At 36.1% G+C, this 7,470-nt stretch overlaps 1 non-coding gene across 1 annotated transcript; it reads left to right on the top strand.

Moving 5' to 3' along the window:
- The first annotated feature begins 5,482 nt into the window (after positions 1 to 5,482).
- LOC123616793 (U6 spliceosomal RNA) lies at positions 5,483 to 5,589 on the top strand. The gene has a single exon (XR_006724825.1). It is a non-coding gene; the product is annotated as a U6 spliceosomal RNA (small nuclear RNA).
- The last annotated feature ends 1,881 nt before the right edge of the window (positions 5,590 to 7,470 follow it).

Genomic DNA, 7,470 nt, shown 5'->3' with positions numbered 1-7,470 from the left:
TCCCTCCTAGCACCTCAGGAGTGGCAGCTGGTTTGTGAACTTTTAGTATCTTACTGTTCATAATTTTCTTGGCTGCACTTGCATGCAGTTATCTTTTAGCCCCTTATAGTTTCTTTGTATTCTGTTGCTCAAGGAGATGTTTGTTTAATTGTAAATGCAAGCACTCTGGTAAAGAGTCCCAGGTCCTTGCTTATCTCAAAAGCACAGTTTAAGATACAGTCCTATACAGAAATCAAGGAAAGGACAGACCATCTAAGGAAAAAATAAAAAGACAGCTGGGTCAAGGATCTTAACTGGAGACCTACTTTGAGTTGGTTTCTTGTGGGTACTTCTTAAAGGCTGTGATGTTGAGCACCTTTTCAGGTACCTGTTTGCCATTTGTATCTCTTTTTTAGAAAAATATCTATTCTAGCCTACTGATCATTTTTTAAAAACATTTTTTATTGATTTATAATCATTTTACAATGTTGTGTCAAATTCCAGTGTAGAGCACAATTTTTCAGTTCTACATGAACATATATATATTCATTGTCACATTTTTTTCTCTGTGAGCTACCATAAGATCTTGTATATATTTCCCTGTGTTATACAGTATAATCTTGTTTATCTATTCCACAATTTTGAAATCCCACCTATCCCTTCCCACCCTCCACCACCTTGGCAACCACAAGTTTGTTTTCTATGTCTATGAGTCTGTTTCTGTTTTGTATTTATGCTTTGTTTGTTTGTTTTTGTTTTTGTTTTAGATTCCACATATGAGTGATCTCATATGGTATTTTTCATTCTCTTTCTAGCTTACTTCACTTAAAATGATGTTCTCCAGGAGCATCCATGTTGCTGCAAATGGCGTTATGTTGTCGGTTTTTATGGCTGAGCAGTATTCCATTGTATAAATAAATATACCTCCTCTTCTTTATCCAGTCATCTGTTGATGGACATTTAGGCTGTTTTCATGTCTTGAATATTGTAAATAGTGCTTCTATGAACATTGGGGTGCAGGTGTCATCCTGAAGTAGGGTTCCTTCTGGATATACGCCTAAGAGCGGGATTCCTGGGTCATATGGTAAGTTTATTCCTAGTCTTTTGAGGAATCTCCACACTGTTTTCCATAGTGGCTGCACCAAACTGCATTCCCACCAGCAGTGTAGGAGGGTTCCCCTTTCTCCACAGCCTCTCCAGCATTTGTCATTTGTGGATTTTTGAATGATGTTAATTGGATTGTTTTTTGTTTATTGCTATTGATTTATATGAGTTCCTTACATATTTTGGATATTACCCCCTAATCAGATAGATGGTTTTCAAATATTTTCTCCATTTCTGTAGGTTGTGAACTGATAGTTTTCTGTAGCCGTATGCTTGGTTTCCCTCTCCCCCAACCCCCTACTTTTGTCTCCAGCGCTATGCTGGAAACTTCTTTTCTGGACTCCTGGACTTCCACAAAGGCTCTCTCATCTGTGGTTTTTTTTTTTTTTTTTACCTTTTGTTTATTGAGTTATAGTCATTTTACTATGTTGTGTCAAATTCCAGTGTAGAGCACAATTTTTTGGTTATACATGAACATATATATATTCGCTGTCACATTTTTTTTTTCGCTGTGAGCTATCACAAGATCTTGTATGTTTTTCCCTGTGCTATACAGTATAATCTTGTTTATCTATTCTACATATGCCTGTCAGTATCTACAAATTTTGAAATCCCATTCTGTCCCTTCCCACCCCCTGCCCTCTGTGGGTTATCTTCTAATTCAGTGTTATTCACACATATGTTATACCATTCTGTATTTTCACTGATGAAGTATGAAGGCACCTGTTTGTTTCATACTTTTGGGTTTTAAAAGCCTAATAGGAGATAAATCATATATAAGAATAGTTTAATATGAATTTCTTTCCATATGAGTATCATTAAACATATTCTCATATGTTTAATACGTTTGTTTTTCTCTTGATTCTCTTTATATCTTTTGTCCACTTTTTACAATGGATTGTTGGTCTTTTACCTTTCTATTTCCTAGGAAATCTACATGTTACAGACTAGTCATTTGTCTATTATATGAGTTACAAATATTTTCTAGTTTGTCATTCAAATTTTACTTTTTTTTTAATGTTGATGTGTATCACTGCTATATAGGCAAATTAATCAATAAAGTTATCTGCGTTTTCTGGCTTTTGAATGATGGTTAGAAAGACCTTCCACATGCATGGATTACACATAGTGGAATATTTTTCTGTTTTCTTCTAGGACTTTTAAAATTTATTTTTTGCTAACATTTAAATAATTTATTCATTTGTAATTTATCCTGGTGTTTATCAAGCATTTATCCTGTCTTTCCTGCTTCAACTGAACTTCAGGTTACTAAATACATGAAGAGGGAAAGAAAATCCTAATAGAAATATTCTAGCTACTTAATGGAAAAGAAATGTTAGAATACAATATCACCATTTTAAAATACCTATTAAATCTTCCATCATGATGATCTGTGATCAGTGATCTTTGAGGTTATCATTGTAACTGTTTTGAGGTGCCACAAACTGTACCATATAGGACAGTGAACTTAATTGATAAATGTGTATGTTCTCTCTTGGGGGCTCCCTATGCCTCCAGACACAATAGTATTGAAATTAGGCCAATAATCACCCTATAGTGGCCTCTAAGTGTCCAAATGAAAAGAATAGTCACATGCCTCTCACTTTAAATCAAAAGCTAGAATTGATTAAGTTTAGTAAGGAAGGCATGTCAAACAAGACAGGCTGAAACCTAGGCCTCTTGTGCCAAACATTTAGCCAAGTTGTGAATGCAAAGGAAACGTTCTGGAAAGAAATTAAAAATGCTACTCTAGTGAACACAGAATGACAAGAAAGCAAAACAGCCTTATTGCTGACATAGAGAAAGTTTTAGTGGCCACAACACCCCTTTAAGCCAAAGTGTTAATCCAGAGCAAGGTCCTAAGTCTCTTTAATTCTATAAAAGCTGAGAGAGGTGAGGAAGCTATAGAAGAAATTTTAAAGCTAGCATAGGTTTGCTCATGAGGTTTGAGGAAGGAAGGCATCTCCATAACATAGAAGTGCTGATGTAGAAGCTGCAGCAAGTTATCCAGAAGATCTCACTAAGATAATGAATGAAAGTGGCTACGCTAAACAACAGGTTTCCTACGGAGGCAAAACAGCCTTATCTTGGAAGAAGATGCCATCTAGGACTTTCATAGCTAGAGAGAAGCCAATGTCTGGCTTCAAAACTCCAAAGGATAGGCTGATTCTCTTGTTAGGGGCTAATGCAGCTGGCGACTTTAAGTTGAAGCCAATGCTCATTTACCATTCTGAAAATCCCTAGGGTTCTTAACAACTATGCTAAATCTACTCTTCCTGTGCTCTAGAAATGGAACAGCAAAACCTGGATGGCACCACATCTGCTTTCAACATGGTTTACTGAATGTTTTAAACCCACTGTTGAGACCTCTTGCTCAGAAAAAAAAAAAATCCCTTTCAGAATATTACTGCTCATTAACAATTCACCTGGTCAAGAGCTCTGATGGAGATAATACAACGAGATTAATATCGTTCTCATGCCTGCTAACACACATTTGTTCTGCAGCCCAAGGGTTAAAGAGTAATGTTGACTTTCAAGTCTCGTTATTTAGGAAATACATTTCATAAGGCTATAGCTGCCGTAGATAGTGATTCCTTTGATGGATCTGGGCAAAGCCAATTGAAAAAACCTAGAAAACCATTACAGATGCCATTAAGAATATTCGTGATCCATAGGAAGAAGTCAAAATATCAACATTAACAGGAGTTTGAACGAAGTTGATTCCAACCTTCATGGGTGACTTTGAGGGGTTTAAGACTTTAGCAGAGAAAGTAATTGCAGATGTGGCGGAAACAGCAAGAGAACTAGAATTAGAAGTAGAGCCCGTGACTCTACTTCAGAGATGTGACTGAATTGCTGCAACCTCATGATAAAACTTTAAGAGGTGAGAAGTTGCTTCTTAAAGATGAGCGAAGAAAGTGATTTCTTGAGATAGAATCTGCTTCTGGTGGAGATGCTGTGAAGATTGTTGAAACAACAATAAAGGATTTAGAATATTACATAAACTTAATTGATAAAGTAACAGCAGGGTTTGAGGAGACTGACTCCAATTTTGAAAGAAGTTCTATGATGGGTAAAATGCTATCAAACAGCATTGCATGCTACAGAGAAATTGTTCGTGAAAGGAAGAGGTCAACTGATGGGGCAAACTTCATTTTTGTCTTACCTTAAGGAATTGCCACAGCCACCCCAAACCTTAGCAACCATCACCTTGAATTCTCAGCAGTTATTGACACCAAAGCAAGACCCTCCACCAGCAAAAAGATTATGACATGCTGAAGGCTCAGAAGATGATTAGCAGTGATGCAATTTTAAATTAAGGTTTGCATGTTGTTTTTTTAACCAGAATACTATTGCATACTTAACAGACTAAACATAACTTTACATGCACTTGGAAACCAAAAAATTCATGTGACTGACTTTTGATACTCACTTTATTAGGATGGTCTGGAACCAAACCTGCAATGTCTCTGAGGTGTGCTTGTGCAATAAAAACTGTTTCCAAACATAGAACAACAAGCTGCTCTGGACAGATCTCTAAGATGGGTCAAGCAGATGGAAAATAGAAGTAGATGACAAGTGGGATCTCCACAAAAGAATGAGAGACCAAAAATAGTAGATAATTTGAGAAATATAACAGATTCTTTTTATCATTAACTTTTTCCCCCAAAAGATAGTTGGCTCTTGAAGGCAAAACTAGAACAATATATTGTTAAGTTAACATTTTATGTAAATGTAAAATGTACGATAACAATGATGCAGAAAATGGGAGGGAGGAAGTAAAAGAGAATGCTCTGTAGAGCATTCAGCATATGTGAAGTGATATAATATTCTCTGAAGGTAGGAGGTGATAAGTTAATGGTGAATATTGTAAGTTGTAGAGCAACCACTAAGAAAATAAAATGAGGTCTACCAAATAAAGTGGAAATAAAATGAGAATTTAAAAATTCACTGGGAAAAAAAAAGCAGAGAAAAAGGAAAAAAAAAAAAGAACAGATGGGACAAATAGAAATAAATAGCAAGATGATGAATTTAAACAAAACCATATCAATAAACATATTAGATGTATACATGGTCTAAATTCTTCAAGTGTAAGACAGATTGAATTAAAGAGCAAGACCTACCCGCATGCTGTCTAAAGGAAATCCCACTTTAACTATAAGGACACAGATAGGTTAAAGTAGAAGAACTGAAGAAGATGTACCACGCATAGATTAAGCATATGAAACCTGCAGCAGCTATAATAATATCAGACAGAGTGGATTCAGAACAGTACCATCTCTACACCAGGGATACAGGAGGACCCTTCATCATGGTATATAGGTTAATTCATCAGCAAGACACAATAATGCTAAGTGTGATGCTCTTCAGAAGTAACTGAGCTTCAAAAAACCCCAGAGTGCTCTCTTTGGCAGCACATGTACTAAAATTGGAATGATACAGAGAAGATTAGCACAGCCCCTGTGCAAAGATGACATGCAAATTCGTGAAGCATTCCATATTTTTTGACAAAAAAAAAAAAACCCAACAAAGACCTACTGTATAGCATAGGGAACTATATTCAATTTCTTGTAATGAGCTGTAATGGAAAAGAATCTGAAAAAAAAAATGTGTATGTATATGTATAACTGAATCCTTTTGCTGTGCACCTGAAACTAACATTGTATGTTGAGTATACTTCAATAAAAAATAAGAATTAAAAAAACTCAGAGAACTTCAAAATTCAAGAAGTAAAAGCTGATAGAAATAGAGAAATACACAAACCCAAATTATAGCTGGGGATTTCAACACTCCTTTGTCAATAATGTATGCTATTTCCTTTTTTTTCCCCCTTAAGATTAAGCACAGAAAAGGGAAGAGGAATTGTGTTTCACAATTCAGATTTCTTCCCATCAAACTCTGACTTGTGGTTTCATTTCCCCATTTCCAACAATCTCATCCTTTAGAAGGTGGGGTGTGGCTGAAGAGGTGCATGAAGGGTCAGGAGGAGATGAATTCTAAGACTTAGGTCATGTTCCAGACCCTGCACAGGAGGTAGCTTGGTATTTGCCATCTAAGATTTCTGGGCCTCAGTTTTCTCTTTTGTCAAAAAAGATAATAGTAGTCTCTTCTGCAGTGGTGTTCCCAGTGTCCCACAAGGCTGGTTCTTGGCATAGCCTGGAAGATATCTACTCTGACCAGGCAGCTGCTTTCAGAATTTTCACCAACATTAGATGCAACTGATCATGCCTGTAGGGTTAGCTATGCCATAAGTGGTGGGCAGAGGCTGGCCAAAGATGAGTAGAGATCGATCTTGCCCATTCTTGAGCAAAATCATCCACATTCAAAATGGAAAAGAAGTGGGTGAGTGGTGAGACCAGGAGACAGACATGGAATAGGGAAAATCATATCTTCCATTCTCTTCAACAACAAAGGCTTTGGAAATGAGTAGAAAAAAAGGGGGAAATGATCATTTACCTCTTCCTTTTCCATCCTTCACTGACAATGTTATGAGTGTTTTCCAAAGTCCCTTTTCAGACTTAGAATTCAACACTAGAGGGCCATCAGGAAGGTCTTTTCTCAGGTTTTGATGATCCTTTAAGGAGTCATGACGCTGCTGATAAGGCAGTGAAGAACATAATTCTGTTACCGTTCTGTTATCAATTTCTAGTTTGATTCCATTGTGGTTAGAGAACCATAATGGTTTTAAGCTTGTCAAGGTTTGTTTCATAACCCAGGATACAATCTATTTTGATGTACATTCCATGTGCACTTGAAAAGAGTGTGACTTCTGCAGTTGCATGGTAGAATGTTCTATAAATATCAATTCCATCCTTTGATTGATGGTGTTATTAGACTCCTCTATATCCTTGCTCATTTACTATGTGGTTGTTTTATCAACTGTTGGGAGAGAGGGGTGTGAAGTCACTGAGTGTAATTGTGGATTTATCTATTTATCCTTTCAGTTCTTTTAGTTTTTGCTTCACAAATTTTGCATCTCTGTTTTTAGGGAAAACACATTTAGGATTGCTTTATCTTCTTGGTGGATTGAACTTTAAGCACTATGTAATGTCCAATGTCCCTCTGTATCTGGTAATTTTCTTAGTTCTAAGTCTATTTTATTTGATATTAATGTAGCCATTTCTTCTTTCCTTTGCATGGTTAATCTTATCCCATCCTTTTATTTTCAACTTGTTTCTACCATATTATTTGAAATGATTTTCTTGCAGGCAGTATATAGTTGGATCATGTGTTTTAATATACACACCAATCTCTGTCTTTTAATTAGTTTATTTAGATCCCTTACATTTAATATAATTATTGATATGTTACAGCATAAGTCAGCCATTTTGTGTTTTTTTCTTTGTTATTTCTGTTTTCATTTTTCTATTATCCCTGCTACCTGTG

Source organism: Camelus bactrianus, chromosome 7 (genome assembly GCF_048773025.1).
Source record: "Camelus bactrianus isolate YW-2024 breed Bactrian camel chromosome 7, ASM4877302v1, whole genome shotgun sequence".
NCBI lineage: Eukaryota > Metazoa > Chordata > Mammalia > Artiodactyla > Camelidae > Camelus > Camelus bactrianus.
This window is presented reverse-complemented; position numbering and strand designations above follow the sequence as displayed.